This window comes from Neoarius graeffei, chromosome 25, assembly GCF_027579695.1.
Source record: "Neoarius graeffei isolate fNeoGra1 chromosome 25, fNeoGra1.pri, whole genome shotgun sequence".
Classification (NCBI taxonomy): Eukaryota; Metazoa; Chordata; class Actinopteri; order Siluriformes; family Ariidae; genus Neoarius; species Neoarius graeffei.
The window spans coordinates 32751871-32770361 of NC_083593.1; the positions used below are offsets into that span (position 1 = coordinate 32751871).

Consider the following 18491-nt stretch of genomic DNA (forward strand, 5'->3'; position numbering starts at 1 on the left):
AGCTGAAGATCCGACGGACGGAAGCCTCTGCCAGATGTTCCCAGAATACCCTCACTACTCGTTTGGGCTTGCCAGGTCTGTCCGGCCTCCTACCCCATCATCTGATCCAGCTCGCCACCAGGTAGTGATCAGTTGACAGCTCTGCTCCTCTCTTCACTCGAGTGTCCAAGACATACGGTCATAGATCAGATGAAATGACTACAAAGTCAATCATCGATCTGTGACCTAGGGTATCCTTGTGCCTCGTGCATTTATGGACACCCTTATGCTCGAACATGGTGTTCATTATGGCCAAACCGTGCATGGCACAAAAGTTGAACAACTGAACACCACTCAGGTTCAGATCAGGCAGGCTGTTCCTCCCAATCACACCCCTCCAGGTCTCACTGTCATTGCCCACGTGAGCATTGAAGTTCCCCAGTAAAACAATGGAGTCCCCTCATGGTGCACTGTCTAGCACCCCACTCAAGGACTCCAAGAAGGCTGGGTACTCTGAACTACCATTTGGTGCATAAGCGCAAATGATAGTCAGAGACCGTTCCCCGACCCGAAGGCGCAGGGAAATGACCCTCTCATTCACTGGGGAGAACTCCGATGTTAGCGCGCCAAACTAGGGGGCTACTAATAGCCCCACCCCTGCCTGGCACCGCTCACCCTTAGCAACTCCAGCATAGAAGAAAGTCCAACCCCTCTCCAGGAAATTGGTTCCAGAGCCCAAGCTATGCGTTGAGGTGAGCCCAACTATATCTAGATGGTACCGCTCAACCTCACGCACAAGCTCAGGCTCCTTTCCCACCAGATAGGTGACATTCCATGTCCCAAAAGCCAGTTTTGTCAGACGGGGATCAGTACGCCAGGGCCTCTGCCTTTGGCTGCCACCCGATCCACAGTGCACCGGACCCTTACAGCACCTCCTGCGGGTGGTGGGTCCACAGGAGAGTGGTTCCATGTTGCTCATTTGGGCTGGGTCCGGCCGGGACCCAAAATGCTTACATGTGAATGTTATTAAAATCCACTCAAACCATAAATCAGACTCCATCCATTATCCATAATTGCTTATCCTGTGTAGGGTTGCGGGCAAGCTGGAGCCTATCCCAGCTGACTATGGGCAAGAGGTGGGATACACCCTGGACAAGTCGCCAGGTCATCACATAGAGATGAACAACCATTCACACTCACATTCACATCTATGGTCAATTTAGAGCCACCAATTAACCTAACCTGCATGTCTTTGGACTATGGGGGAAACTGGAGCACATGGAGGAAACCCACGCATACACAGGTACCCCTTTTCCACCAAATCAGTTCCAGGGCTGGTTTGGGGCCAGTGCTGGTGCTGGTTCACAACTCGTTCAACTTGTGAACCAGCTGAGAGCCAGTTTGCTTTTCCATAGCTTGGGGTGCTAAGGAGAGCCACGTCATTACATCACTGTATACGTCAGTTACGTCGCTGCATTTACATAAACCATTGGCGTGAACATCGAAGCAACAACAACACGGAGAAGAAGAAGCAGCAACAACAACACAGACCACTGCTGCTTTACTGCATCCATGATATCTCGTCGCTTATTTAAAAATGGCGCCCTCTCGCGGTCTTTCTATTGTTGTTGGTCTTAACAACTCCGCCCCCCCGCTGACGTAAGCAGTTCTTTCCTCTAGCCCAGCAAAGACCTGGTGCTACCCTGGAACCGGTTTTTCTGGCCCAGAGCCAGTTCTTTGTCAGTGGAAACAGAAAACCCGGTTCCAAACTAAGCACTGGCCCCGAATCAGCCCTGGAACTGATTTGGTGGAAAAGGGGTATGGGAGAACATGCAAACTCCATACAGAAAGGCCCTTGTTGGCCGCTGGGCTCAAACCCAGAGCCTTCTTGCTGTGAGGTGACATGCTAACCACTACACCACCGTGCCGCCCCATAAATCAGACTCTGAGTTTGGAAATAAATGCAAAGGGAGACTTTAGCTTGATGAGGAATCACCTCAAAGGAAGGCATTAGTCTCTATGTATATAATTACAGGCATTTAGCAGACGCTCTTACCCAGTGCAACATACTGTACAACATGCCCAGAGCAGCCTGGGGAGCAGATGTAGGTTAGGTACCTTGCTCAAGGGCATGTCAGCCATTCCTGCTGGTCCAGGGAATCGAATCAGCAACCTTTTGGTCCCAAAGCTGCTTTTCTAACCATTAGGTCATGGCTTGACATAAAGCGCCCAAAAAAGTAAATATATCAAACGATACATGTGCTCGGCCTGTGTATAAAGACATGTTTGGAGATTCATGAATAAAAACGCACTACTGAGGAAAAGGCGCAACAAAATGCATGAACCAATGTCCATGCTTGACCTCATGCTGAGTAGCCTAGTATTAAAAACACATTAGTAATCAGTAACAGCTGGTGGCCAATTTCACTGAGGAGGCAGACTGTACAACACACACACACACACACACACACACACTCCTTCTCTCTCGTAAATGCATCTCACTTTTGGAACAAAATGAGTGAAGGTTCAATTAGTTGACCTAAGGGCCCGCTTGTCCAAAGGAACACTTGCACAAGTCTCACCCACAGACTAAACACAAATATGTTCTGGCCTCTGCATCTACAATACCATTATCGATTAAAGCCACAAATAGCTGACATGCAAAGACAAGCAGAAGATTATGCATCATAATGAACACACAGGCCCTGTGTTAAACCCTATATTCAATCTGAACATATGAATGACACAGAGAATCTCAAACTAAATGCTGTGTTATTGTCATCACATATAACTGTTTTTTTTCTTATTTTTTCCTTTTCAAATTACAGAGGAGGCACTGCTTCCCTTACCTCCTCTGATGAGCCACCACTGTATAGGAAGTAATATGTATGTATACTCATGTAACATGCATACTCATCACACTTCCAAAGTACTCTCTATTAACTAAACTGATTAATTACTGGGTAACGCTCTGCTACTGGTTGACATAGGGCTTAAGTTCAATCATAGAAAATAAAGGAAATGATGGCAATGTCAGATAGAATGCGTGATTACTGTGGCTGGAAAGCTCTTCATCCAGGAGTTTGCACACGTGGATGATGGCTTCACATTTGAGGCGAAATCGCTGGATGCACTGCACATCAGTGAGCCCCAGTATATCCAGACAATGTCAGAATACTTGTAACCATCTTCTTTGCACTTGGAGAGCTCTTTTCCATCTTTCTCACTCATGAGCACAAGAAAATGCAGTGCAGGCATTGTGGTTTAGGATTGTTCCACATACCAGAAGGTTGGTCCTATTTATACTCATCTTAATTGACAGTTCTCTTTATTCTAATTGAACTAATTCATTATCAGGCTTGTTCACAACCCCATGTGGTGTACATTTTTTTTTTTTGTTCTGTTTAATATTGTAATATAAGGTTACAAGAAATGTTATCATAGTTTAAAAGAAATGACACACAAATGTAGGATTATTTTTCATTTTATTTGTACGTTTAATTATGTTAAACTAGGCTAAAAAGGCAATATGGTGTTTCATCGTGTGGCGGCGCTTGATTTACTTCATCCCTCAGAAACAGGTAGATGAAAAGCGTACAAGTCAAGGGTGAAATCCGTGTAAATAGCATTTACATAAGACACGCCCAGATTATGAATTTGCTCCACCCGAAGCACATAACTGCCTTCATGGCACATAAGTCATAGACTTAAGTCAAGAGGAGAATAATAATTAGAATAATAATTTATTTCAAAGCATTTCACAAAGTCTTAATTCTCTAACAATAAAAATAATAATCTCATCTCATTATCTCTAGCCGCTTTATCCTGTTCTACAGGGTCGCAGGTAAGCTGGAGCCTATCCCAGCTGACTACGGGCGAAAGGCGGGGTACACCCTGGACAAGTCGCCAGGTCATCACAGGGCTGACACATAGACACAGACAACCATTCACACTCACACCTATGGTCAATTTAGAGTCACCAGTTAACCTAACCTGCATGTCTTTGGACTGTGGGGGAAACCGGAGCACCCGGAGGAAACCCACGCGGACACGGGGAGAACATGCAAACTCCACACAGAAAGGCCCTTGCTGGCCACGGGGCTCGAACCCGGACCTTCTTGCTGTGAGGCAACAGCGCTAACCACTACACCACCGTGCCGCCCTAAAAATAATAATGATATAAACAAATAATCAATTACAACAATAAAAACATATGTATATTAGTGTTGACATGTATTAAAAATTATGAAAATTAATCAAAATGAAGATTAGTATTCAAATCGTGAGAAAGTTATAATAATAATTTAAAAAGATAATGTAATGTAATGTAATATAATAAAAAGTAGTAGGAATCTGCATAGACTGAAAAACTGTGTGCTTTTTTGATTTGCGCACATGGGAGGATTGCACCCTGTACTGCTTACTAAAATGCATTCATTAAAAAGAATTTGTCATTTTCAAAATTTTCAATTCTGCCTGGTTGGAAGGTTGATTAATTTTCTATAACATCATAGCTCTGACATCAGTCTGGCTGCAAGACAAATCACATGTTTATATTAATGAGTTCATTGTTATGCATTAACACATTTATAATTTTTCACTCGCACTTGTATGCTGGACAGTCATGAAATTTAATCTGACATGTAGTTTAACAAAAAATAAAGCCAGAGCGTCGGCAATGCAGTAGCTCACACGGCCGGACCATGAGAAACCAGACTCTTTTATAATTAGCTAAGTTGTTCTTCATGAAAACAATTTGATCTTCAAAACAAAATAGTCAGAATCAAAATCCTTTGAAAACTCAGGGAGGAGTAATGATTTTCCTCAAAGTTCGTTAACCGGCCTAATTAGCTACTTGTTAATGGGAAATCACAAAACCAGGGAGTAAATTTTGTGCAGACTGATTAGATCTTCCAAAAAAACAAATCAGAATCAAAATCCAATGAAAACTCAGGGAGGAGTCGGAATTTTTGTGAACTGTGGACGGATGGTTGGACGGATGGACGACAGATACCGCATGATGGCAATAGCTCACCGTGTGAGCTTAAAAAAGTAGTAACTGCTATGGCTAAGCTTTCTGTAAGGAGGATGTATTCCACAACAGAATGCCAACGACTAGAAATTGTGATACTCTTAAGGCATTTTTTGATTCCTGAACATTTTAAGGATCATGGTTCAGAACTGGGTGGCATGGTAGTGCCTAAATATAACTATAAAAGGTTAAAAAGTATGATATGTTATTCTTTAATAAATAAAACAGCATAATAATGGGTGGTGTAGTGGTTAGTGCTGTCGCCTCATAGCAAGAAGGTCCGGGTTCAAGCCCCATGGCCAGCGAGGGCCTTTCTGTGTGGCGTTTGCATGTTCTCCCCGTGTCCGCATGGGTTTCCTCCGGGTGCTCCGGTTTCCCCCACAGTCCAAAGACATGCAGGTTAGGTTAACTGGTGACTCTAAATTGACCGTAGGTGTGAATGTGAGTGTGAATGGTTGTCTGTGTCTATGTGTCAGCCCTGTGATGACCTGGCGACTTGTCCAGGGTGTACCCCGCCTTTCGCCCGTAGTCAGCTGGGATAGGCTCCAGCTTGCCTGCGACCCTGTAGAAGGATAAAGCGGCTAGAGATAATGAGATGAGATGAGCATAATAATGGTCAAAGTTGTACTATAAGAAGAATACACCACTTTGAGGTGTGAGGTTATAGGAAAGTAAGCAACTTCAAGACAGAAATGGCCAATGTTTCTTCTCAGAGTTACTATCTTTCGTTCCCAGAGCTCATATTCTAACCTCTATCATTATTTCCTCATTTTCCGAGCCTAAATCCTCAGAACTCCCAATCTAACTTACCCCAGCTATACAGCCGAGCCCTGCCACCTGCACTGGCAAATGGGATGGAGTGAAAATAACTTTCACCTATTTTTCCTGCTTTTTCTTTGAAGATTGAACAAGATGGGCAGCACAGTGGTGCAGTGGTTAGCATTGTCACCTCACACCAAGACGGTTCTGGGTTTGGGTGACTGGGGTTTTTCTGTGTTGAGTTTGCATGTTCTCTGCGTGGGTGTCTTTATAGTCCAGAGACATGAATTAGGTCAAGTGGCTACTCTAAATTACCCATGGGTCCGATTGTGAGTGTGAATGTTTGTTCGTCTCTGTATTAGCCTGATAGATTGTAATAGATCGGTGACCTGGCAAGGCTCTCACTCAAAGTCAGCTGGGATTGGTTCCAGCTTCCCTCACGACCCTGATGGATAAGTGATAGAGATAATGGATGGATTGAAAAAGATGTAGAAACTCATTGAGAGTTTTAAAATTTAACAGGGTAAGACACTCCATGGAATACGGCTTTGACATTATGTCGAGATTGAGAATTAACACAGGTGATTTTCCCTCAAAAACTCTCACTACAATATTTGCAATTTACAAATACATCCCAAATAAACAGCATTCTGAAAAGAGATCTTTTCTATTGAATGATGCAGGGATCTTTAAAAAATCATTTGGCCTGCAAAATAAGTCTGTTTCATTCTCCAATAGTACGTCTCTTGTGATGATCTGCATGTACATGATGGCTGATTGCGTGTTTATATATATTCATGTGACTGGCCTGCTGGCTCTGAGACTCGAGTACTCTGACAGAATCATTTATTCCGTATCAGTGTCATGTTCACCCATGGGAAACAGTTCCTTAATCCAATGATGTTGGCTGCACTGATCTTGCAATATGCATGAAGCACGTCAAAACAGACTCGTGCATGTACATACACACGCACATTCAGCCTCAAAAGGCTTAATAAAGACTTAATAAAAGCTCTGAATGTCAGGGATGAAAACCACAGATCCCTTTTGATTAGGAAGACATTGAATCTTAAGCTGCCAGAAAGTGGCGTTAAATCACTCTCCTGTGGATCTCGGGCTTTGATGAAGTTTCCTGCGGATTTTGTAAAGTGCCCGTCTGGTTGCACCAAAGCCGATAATTAATGGAGCTCCTCTAATTGCCTGCGAAGGTGATTAGATCAGAAGCACAAGAACAGAAGAACTGGCAGAAGACTTCGCTTGTTCGTGATAACGAATACAATCATACAGTACTTAAGCTTAAACTGTTGCCCCCTTCAATTATCGTGCTTCATCTGAGCCAGTGTCCACTTAGTTAAAGAAATGCAGATGTTTAACTAAACATGGATTAAAAAAGGCTGATGATTCTCACATGGAAAGATAAGAGCTTTTTTGCATTAAAAAACCCTGATGTGCTGCCCGATAATACCGTATATTCTATTCTGTACTCCCAGAGCAGGAGTATGGGAAGCATTTTGTCTTTGCCAATGGTAATGATAGGGAAATGAGGTGAAATCTGACAATCCATAATCATAAAACTCACACCCATTTTTGCTCCCTCATTAACAAATGGTGTTCATTAAGCAAAATTTGTTCCTTAAAATCCATCCCCTAGTGAATAGCTGTAGCTATAAATCAGGCATAAATAGTATGATTGATAAAGTAATACAATCCTGATAATGGCCCATGCAAAATTTGCTGTGCTTGGGCTTTACAAGCACTTTTCTTGACACTTTTATGAATGGGGGATACATTGATACAACCAATATGTGTGTATAGTGACCAACTGGATGATTAAGCTGCAGGAGCATGCAGCAGGAAACACACCATACATTAGCTATCCAGGACATGAACTAGTCAGACACAGAACTAGCCAGTATAGACAGAGATAAACCAGGGTCATGGAGGAATCACTGGCTTGAGGTTAAGACAAATGCTTAGCATTTTAATGCAAAATGTGCTAGGGTTTCAAATGAGCAGATATGTGTAACAGCAGGTTTTAGTTAAAGATAAAACACTTCTACATTACAGCTAGTGGACACTAAACCTACCATAACATCCATCCATTATCCATAACCACTTATCCTGGAGCCTATCCCAGCTGACTATGGGCGAGAGGCGGGGTACACCCTGGACAAGTCACTAGATCATCGCAGGGCAGAGACAAACAACCATTCACACTCACATTCACACCTACGGTCAATTTAGAGCCATCGATTAACCTAACCTGCATGTCTTTGGACTGTGGAGGAAACCAGAGCACCTGGAGGAAACCCACACAGACACAGGGAGAACCCAGATAGCACACCTACAGTGGTGCTTGAAAGTTTGTGAACCCTTTAGAATTTTCTATATTTCTGCATAAATATGACCTAAAACATCATCAGATTTTTCACACAAGTCCTAAAAGTAGATAAAGAGAACCCAGTTAAACAAATGAGACAAAAATATTATATTTGGTCATTTATTTATTGAGGAAAATGATCCAATATTACATATCTGTGAGGGGCAAAAGTATGTGAACCTCTAGGATTAGCAGTTAATTTGAAGGTGAAATTAGAGTCAGGTGTTTTCAATCAATGGGATGACAATCAGGTGTGAGTGGGCACCCTGTTTTATTTAAAGAACAGGGATCTATCAAAGTCTGATCTTCACAACACATGTTTGTGGAAGTGGATCATGGCATGAACAAAGGAGATTTCTGAGGACCTCAGAAAAAGCGTTGTTGATGCTCATCAGGCTGGAAAAGGTTACAAAACCATCTCTAAAGAGTTTGGACTCCACCAATCCACAGTCAGACAGATTGTGTACAAATGGAGGAAATTCAAGACCATTGTTCCCCTCCCCTGGAGTGGTCGACCAACAAAGATCACTCCAAGAGCAAGGCGTGTAATAGTCGGCGAGGTCACAAAGGACCCCAGGGTAACTTGTAAGCAACTGAAGACCTCTCTCACATTGACTAATGTTAATGTTCATGAGTCCACCATCAGGAAAACACTGAACAACAATGGTGTGCATGGCAGGGTTGCAAGGAGAAAGCCACTGCTCTTCAAAAAGAATGTTGCTGCTCGTCTGCAGTTTGCTAAAGATCATGTGGACAAGCCAGAAGGCTATTGGAAAAATGTTTTGTGGACCGATGAGACCAAAATAGAACTTTTTGGTTTAAATGAGAAGCGTTGTGTTTGGAGAAAGGAAAACACTGCATTCCAGCATAAGAACCTTATCCCATCTGTGAAACATGGTGATGGTAGCATCATGGTTTGGGCATGTTTTGCTGCGTCTGGGCCAGGACAGCTTGCCGTCATTGATGGAACAATGAATTCTGAATTATACCAGCGAATTCTAAAGGAAAATGTCAGGACATCTGTCCATGAACTGAATCTCAAGAGAAGGTGGGTCATGCAGCAAGACAACGACCCTAAGCACACAAGTCGTTCTACCAAAGAATGATTAAAGAAGAATAAAGTTAATGTTTTGGAATGGCCAAGTCAAAGTCCTGACCTTAATCCAATGGAAATGTTGTGGAAGGACCTGAAGCGAGCAGTTCATGTGAAGAAACCCACCAACATCCCAGAGTTGAAGCTGTTCTGTACGGAGGAATGGGCTAAAATTCCTCCAAGCTGGTGTGCAGGACTGATCAACAGTTACCGCAAACGTTTAGTTGCAGTTATTGCTGCACAAGGGGGTCACACCAGATACTGAAAGCAAAGGTTCACATACTTTTGCCACTCACAGATATGTAATATTGGATCATTTTCCTCAATAAATAAATGACCAAGTATAATATTTTTGTCTCATTTGTTTAACTGGGTTCTCTTTATTTACTTTTAGGACTTGTGTGAAAATCTGATGATGTTTTAGGTCATATTTATGCAGAAATATAGAAAATTCTAAAGGGTTCACAAACTTTCAAGCACCACTGTATGTCGGCCCAACATTGGCCCACCGTTGGCTGCACTGATGGTCCATCAGAGGTATGACCAGTAGGCCTTCGTCGGGCTGATGTTGGCAAGCCGACAAAGGGGAAAAAAACGAGCTCTCATTACTCTCACGTGTCCTGCCACCCGCGAGCTGCTAGTGGTCTGATAATGGACCACCAGATGTGGTTGCTGCTCACTGTTGCTAGCGGGCCACCGGATTCTGAAAATATTCTGCAGATCCTGAAAATAAAACGTTACAATACTACCCTGCTGTTGTTATATTTGAATAATCTTTAGAATTTAAAAAAATATGAGAATAGTTAAAGTGAATATCTGCATCGTTTTTTTTTCCTTTATCGGCTTGCCGACGTTGGCCCGACGAAGGCCCACTGGTCATACCTCTGATGGACCATCAGCGCAGCCAACGGTGGACTGACGTAGGTGTGCTATCTGGGAACATGCAAACTCTACACAGAAAGGCCCCTGTTGGCCACTGCGCTCGAACCCAGAGCCTTCTTGCTGTGAGGCTCACCACTACGCCACTGTGCCGCCCCCTACCATAACATGATACAGTGTTATGTAAGCTTCTCTGCAGCAACCTGTAACCAGGTAAAGCAAAAAATTGTTGAATTCTGTAGATTGTTAGCGATAAGCTACTGTACGTACATATCATAAAGGCTAGTATAAGGTTTCTTACAATCTAACACAGAACATTTGTCTTATATAACATTTTTTCCTTTTTCACCATCGCATTACAATAAACATTTCAATTATTAAAAGTGTCTCGAAAGTGTTTCTAATAATGCCGTGATTGCAAAGATATCTTAAGAAAATGTTTGTTTTTGTTGTTCCTCTCAGTTTCTGTCTATCAGGCTTCTGTTTGCATTTTTCTGTCCCAGAAATAAGTTTCTCCCCAGCTTATATACAGAACTAATCTGTCCATTTTCTCTAAAAGCCACCCCATGAAAGATATGGAATTTGAATGAAATAGGTGGGGTTGGTTGGGGGGGGGATGCCTGTCAATGTTTTAAATTGCAATGCAGTTGTCGATGGCAACCCAGGACTGTAAAAATGACAAACTGCTTTCTTAAGGGTGAGATAAACACATATGAAAATGCACAAATACACACCAAGATGTAGAATTTATAAGACTGTATGATTAAATGCAACAGAACCTTGGCAGATCATCCATCCATCCATCCATTATCTATACTGCTTATCCATCAGGGCCACAGGGAAGATGGAGCCAATCCCAGCTGACCTCAAGTGAGAGGCGGGGTACACCCTGGGCAGGTCACTAATCTTTTGCAGGGCTAACACAGAGATCAGCAAACATTCACACTCACATTCACACCTATGGGTAATTTAGAGTAGCCAGTTAAAAAGAATAAGAATAATAAGTGGCCTTTATTTATCACATGTACATTCAAGCACAGACTTTAGTACACAGCAAAATTCCTCTGCATTTAACCCATCTGAAGCAGTGAACACACACACACACACACACACACACACACACACAAGTGAGCAATGAGCATATACATACCCAGAGCAGTGGGCAACTATGCTACAGCACCCGGCGAGCAGTTGTGGGTTAGGTGCCTTGCTCAAGGGCACTTCAGCCTAACCTCAGGCCACGGCTGCCCCATGTAAACCTAACTGCATGTCTTTGGACTGTGGGGGAAACCAGAGCACTTGGAGGAAACCCACACAGACACAGGTAGAATAGGCAAACTCCATGCAGAAAGGCCCCCATCGGCCGCTGGGCTGGGCTTGAACCCAGAACTGTGGGGCGACAGTGCTAAGGTCAACTGGGTGGCACCACCGTGCCACCCAGTTGACCTAATCTGCATGTCGCTGGACTGCGGGAAGCAACTGGGGCAATTCTGGAGGGAACGCACATCAGCACACTGCACAAACAGGCCCACATTGGCAGCAAGGTTCAAACCCAGAACCTTCTTCTTGTGAGACAACAGTACTGACCAGTGCACCACTAACCATTAACCACTATTTTAGAACATGTTATGGAACAAAAAGATCTATAGTAGTTATAAATGATCCAACCAGCCAATGATGTTCCCCTAATCCCAGTCCTGAGACTCCACAGGAAATGCCCCAAGATGGCCTCATATTCTATGGGATCCGTCATTAAGTCTTCATGTCACAGTAACCAACAGTAACTGACATCTCAGAATCTACAGGGAAAAGCATTTGAGCTTCTCATTTTACAAGGCTGCCAGTCAAAAGAGCAAAATATTACCCCCTGAGCCTCAGCCATACACCTCCTACACTGTGTGTTGGCGAGCAGCATTCTCCTGTCTGAAAACAAGCTAATTTTTTTAGCCCTGCAGACAGCTATATGAATAAAGAAGCAGGGAAAGAGACAGGAGATCGCTGTATGAAATGGCGTTTGTGTATCGGCTGTCTCTGTCTGACATGTTTCTCGGTGGGCCACACTTGCGTGCGAGCAGCGTTTGCTGGTGCTGCTGCATTAGAGAAACAGGATTTATTTAGCGCCGTGCTCGCTATGTGACCTTGCTGCCTCAATCTATGCCAGTACACCTCTGTAAAATGACCCTCTGATGGCTTAAATTCAATCAATCAGCCCCAGGGCTATGGCATTGGAGGCTATTATTGTTGCTGTAAATTACTTTAGCATTGCTGAATTAGCACGGGTCATCATTTAGCCATGATTTGCATTCCGAGTGTGGCGAGCCGCTCTGCTCCACACATCGCCGAAGTGTACCTCATCGCTGAATGGGTCTCCCCAGACAAACCCGTCTGCCAAGTGACTGAATGGTAACACTGTTAAACACACTGGCCACCAGTTCCCATGTGTCTTATACATCGAGAGATATGGTCCAAATTTAAAAGAAGAATCACCCACCCAGACATAGATATATATGTGCATGCACACATACACACACACACACATAGAGCCATTGATCCAGGAGAGATGGCAGGTGTTGTGGCTGATACCTCGCTGGACTGAGTGGAGCTGGTGCAGGAATTTCTTGCACCATTGGCAGAGGTGATGGTGTGTCACCAGTGGGACTTGCGTGTCATTCAAAGTGCTGGCTTTGTTTCAGGCTTTCAAGCAGGGATTTAGAGCACAAACAACAACAAATAAAAAAAATACTGCCTGGATCATTCTGTCTTGTGGGTACAAACTTGACAGAAAATTGGCCCATTAAAATCTCACAATGGCCAAGATATTCTGCTTTTCTGTCCCCGTGGCTGGTGTTGAGTTCTGTGGAATGGCCACTCCAGCCTGCAATGGACACTAATATGATTTCTTACATAAGCAGAACAATTTTCAAACTACTGATTTCAGATTACAGCGCCTGAAGCTGCACAGGCGAACTTCTTTTCTGGGCATGAGGTCAAGCAGAGCTCAGAAACACAGAGCTCCTGTCTGTGTGTGGGTGTGTATGCATATATGAAATCGTCTTCAGCCAACTGAAAATGGTATCAAGAATTTAAGCGATTGCGACGGTGATTAAATTGGACAATTTAAATGCCATAAAATGTGTTTTCACACAGCAGACGAGAAATCTCTCGATACGCCATCTGTCTTTCTTTGCTTCCCCATATGAAAGGTCAGAACTGCCGCAGATGTTTATACCACGGGAGAAAAATCGCCTGTCTCTCTCATATTGTAACCATAGTGACAGCAATGTTACAGCTAGGTTTTGACAAAAGGGCACTGTTATTTTAAAGACATAGGTTACATACAGTATCAAAGAGTGAAAACATTTGATTATACATACAACCCAAACATGTTAGATCACCTTTTTAATTTCATTTTTTTTATTTTTATTGACATTCACAGTATATTGGCCATACTTTTAGTCCCAAACAAATGGATAAATCCTATACCTCTTGTTCGTCCGCAGTGGCTAGAGGACTATGGCATGCCATAACGTCACAAGCCTAGTGTGAAACATGTTCGACGATGTGACAAATTTTAATGAGGCATTTGGTCACTGGGACTCAGTGCTGTTTGCTTTTGCTTCGATTCAGTGTCTATGCCCTCATACATGGTATCCCCCAAGGACCTCTTCTTGACCCTCTTCTTTTTTCTGATCTATTTGCTTCCAGATGGCAACCTAATCTGTCTCAGTTTCCACTGCTATGCCCAAGACACAATTTACATTACTACCTGCCCTTCAACAGTCATGCCAGGCCCACATTATGTGCCAGCAGTGACATAATGGACTGCATGCCCTCCAACTTTCTCAATTTAAACTTTTGATAAAACACAAATCTACAGAGCTGCTGAATTGACATTGTAATTTTAATAAAGCGTCGTCACAAATTTATATTTTGAGGTCGTTACTTATGCTTTTTCTGGCCACGAGGTAAGTTTGTTGTGTGAAAAACTGAACTTGTGGCCTTAATATACACTCACCGGCCACTTTAATAGGAACTTGTTCTTGATTCTAAGATTCCTGTTCTTGGCTGGCAGGAGTGGAACCCAATGTGGTCTTCTGCTACTGCATGCTGAGATGCTTTTCTGCTCACCACAGTTGTAAAGAGTTGCTATGAGTTGTTATCATGGTTCCTGGCAGCTTGACCCAATCTGGCCATTTTCCTCTGACCTTGCTTATCAACAAGGCGTTTGTTTCCACCCACAGAACTGTCACTCACTAAATGTTTTTTTGTTTGTTTTTTTTTGCACCATTCTGTGTAAACTCTAGAGACTGTTGTGTGTGAAAACCCCAGGAGATCTGCAGTTTCTGAAATACTCAAACCAGTCCATCTGGCTCAAACCAACACCCATGCCACAGTGAAAGTCACACTTTGAGATCACAGTTTTTCTCGTTCTGATGTTTGAAGTGAACATTAACTGAAGCTCTTGATTTGTATCTGCATGATTTTATGCAGGCGGCACGGTGGTGTATTGGTTAGCGCTGTCGCCTCACAGCAAGAAGGTCCTGGGTTCGAGCCCTGTGGCCGGCGAGGGCCTTTCTGCGTGGAGTTTGCATGTTCTCCCTGTGTATGTGTGGGTTTCCTCCGGGTGCTCCGGTTTCCCCCAAAGACATGCAGGTTAGGTTAACTGGTGACTCTAAATTGACCGTAGGTGTGAATGGGTGTCTGTGTCAGCCTTGTGATGACCTGGCGACTTGTCCAGGGTGTACCCTGCCTTTCGCCCGTAGTCGGCTGGGATAGGCTCCAGCTTGCCTGCGACCCTGGAGAAGGATAAAGCAGCTAGAGATAATGAGATGAGATGATTTTATGCATTGTGCTGCTGTCAAGGGATTGGCTCATTAGAGAACTGCATAAAGCAGCAGGGGTGTGTGTACCTAATAAAGTGGCTGGTGAGTGTATTAATTTGTGGCCATATGAAGATTAACTTAAGGCCTCAGCATGTTAACTTACAGTAATTTAGGTTGATCCAGGAAATACTTAACTCATGACAAGCATGGTATTTTAAAATGAGTGAGACAGAATACTTAAATGAATTAGACCATTCTGGCTACAAGAACATAAAAATTGAGATGACCGATTAAATTACACTTTACTTTCATCTTGGAATGATGCATAAAGACACACTGAATCATTATGATATTGAATATACCATTATCCCCCGCCCCCTGCCCTGCCCCGCCCCACCATTCCTACCAAATAAGTGGAAGCCAAATATTACAATTTGGGCTTAAGTTGCACAATTAATGGCCATGAAATACCAAAATCATAGGTGCGAATTGGTGTAACTTGAGTTCACAACTTGTGTGTGGACTCTGAATGTGAAATCATTGCCTTGATATTTTAAACTGTGACAATACCCGGGGCGGCCTGGCAATCTGTGTGTTCTGGAAAAGTCCAGAATGGCTGTCCGGTCTACGGCCGTCGGCCCTGTTCAATAACCAAAATTTTCAGTCTATCAACTAGCAACAGGTGGCGCTAAGATGATAATTTATCCATCAATCATTATTCCATAGGCCTAAAAGCCAACAAAGAAGAGTAATGTTAGTGTCTGTCAACAGAAAGATGACAAGCAGAAAACGTAAGGAGAAAGGTGGATGGGAAAAGTTAAAACAAAAGAAAGTGAAGTCACTTGAAGAAGATGCTTCAAAATGTAGAAAGCTCACAGAGCTTTTTGGCAGCAGTGCAACTGCAAGCAGCAGCAGTAACGTTCATGTCACGTTATCACCGAGCGAGACTGAGAACCAGGTGGACATCCAACCTGACCAACCACATGCTGATGATGATAGTTATGATGAGGGGCAGGCAGTTGAAGGAATTTCACCGGAGGAGGAGGTACCGGTAAGTAACAACGACATAAAACCATAGCATAAAACAGGTTACGTAAAGGCCACTCATAGACCCCTCTCATAGTAGGCAAATCTTCTATTGACTGGATTTGCGGTGTGATGATGAGAAATATGTGGTTTATTGCTGTCAAAACAAACACGTAACTACCAAGCAAGCCAATTATAAATAGATAGGCAAGCACAAATGGCCGCGATTTCATATGTTCACCTCTGCATAATTCATGCAGATTAGGCTCTTTACGTTCAAGAGAACCAAAGCTCTAGCCTATCATTAACCAAAAGTTTGAGGGGGAGAAGTGTTTTCCATTTTGGCACTATTTATCTTTGTCTTCTCTTTCGTGGTGTGTGGTGGAATATCTGTGGAATAGGCTACAAATGTTGTTTGAAGGATGATTGGTTGAATGGTATCATAACTAATCACAGCAGCATTGCATTGTGCAATTTGTTAATAGCCTAATTTTAGATCTGTTTGTCAGGCTTACCTACCAAAAAATCAGCATAATATTAAAACTATAAAATGTGTCAAGCAGGCTAATTCTTACACAGAATAGACCTAAAAGGCTAAAAATGTCATTGGGATTTAGGAAAAACCTCCAAATCTGTTTTATTCTTCTTGTCTGTAGCCTAGGTATCAAATGCTATGTTTATCCAAAGTTTTGGCTGGTTTTTAAAAATCGAATTTTGAGGTATAAGTGCAGGTTTAAAGGCTATCATTCCAAATAATACCTTGAGGCCTTCATGTTAATGGCTACTGAAAAAGACATCCTCATGGATAGTGAATGTATCATTGACAGAGTGGCAGAAAACAGTGACCTTCTGAGGAAACTTCTTCTCCCTCAGCACTAATTATACCAACCTTTAATAGCCAACATTCAGAATGACTGCTTAGTGTAATTATTGTTGGCAAAGTCAGTTACAAATATCAGTGATACAGATTTTTTTTCTCTTTAAAATGCAAGCATAGAAGTGACTGTAAAATAGCAGTATAAAAGACAATGTCTATGTTCATTTTTGTTTAGGAGATGCAAGTGACGTTCAGTCGTTCTTGAATATTAGATGTTCTTGAGTTCTTGAATAAATAATCATAAATAGTTCATCTGTGTGGGTTTTGTTATGACATACAATATACCACTATAGCACTTTACTATAGCACTATAGTATAGTATACTATAGTATAGTGGGCCTATTTGGGGGAAAGTCCAGGGCCGTTTTTTGGTCCCACACTGTAAAAAAAAAAAAAATCCGTTGTTTTTACGGAAAAACACTGGCAGCTGTGGTTGCCAGAATAATCCTGTTAAAAATACAGTGAAATGTAAACAACATTACAGAATAACTTGTACATTTCACTGGGATTCCATGTACAATTAATGATAACTAAATGTAATTTTACAGGTATTCAATGTACAATAATCAATACATAACTGTTAATTTTATGGATATTCATTGTACAATAAACAATGATTCAAAATGGTTACAAGCAATGATCTACTTGACAGATATTTTTGGGGGGCTTTTTTCACCTGTATTGGATAGGACAGTGTAGAGACAGGAAATGAGCTGGAGAGAGATCGGGAAATGACCTTGGGTTGGAATCGAACCCGGGTCCCTGGAATGGCGCCTTAGTCGACTGAGCCACGACAGTGGCTGTTTTTTTATTTTTTTAACAGGGCAATGATGTAATTTTAACTATCACATTCTGTTTTAGTATTACAGTTTGTCTGTGTTTAAACTACAACAATTTGTAAATTCTACAAAAAAATATGATCAATTCAACATATTCTTACTGTTAAATTAACAGTGGTATTTGGTTAGGAGTTTTACAGTATATTGATGTAAATTACACACTGCTTCTTTGTTTTTGTATTTACAGTTTTTTTATGTCATGATTTTACATAAATTCACTGTTAATTCTACGGACATTTTTTACAGTCCGTCCCTGACAATACCCTATTAAAAAATAACCACGACACTTCAGTGGCTCCATAGAAATTCAACTAGTTGGTGCCAGCACTTTTATGAATAGTTGTTCTGATTGAAACACTGAAAACACTCAAACTCTTTGGAACAAAGGTACAATTTCTGCACCTTAACTTTTAGAAGCCCTTATAAATTGCTGATTCAAATCTGCTTTTTTTCCCCCATCTCTGTCATATTGAGTTTGTCTCCTTCTCAAGGTGAAGGAGGTGGAAACTTGAATTCATGCATTCATAACTTCTCGCCTCAACTACTGCATTCATTTTTGAATTCTGCTTATGACCTTTAAAGCACTTCATATCCACGTGCAACACTTCAGGGCGGCTGGGAGACTGAAGGATGGAGACAGGCGGGGTACTTTGACTCGCTTTATTCAATTTTGCTTTCAACTTTTGATTTTCGGCTGTTTTTATTGCTTTACAGTGTCACTCTGAGACACACACACACACACACAGGTGCATACACATACTGCTCTGTGCTGGATCTCAATTTCTTTCCTCTCTCAACACTTTC

The 18491-nt window shown here is 42.3% G+C and overlaps 1 protein-coding gene across 2 annotated transcripts in view; it reads right to left on the reverse strand.

Moving 5' to 3' along the window:
• cadm2a (cell adhesion molecule 2a) overlaps positions 1-18491 on the reverse strand; it is a 901104-nt gene that overhangs the window by 110830 nt on the left and 771783 nt on the right. The window lies entirely within an intron of this gene.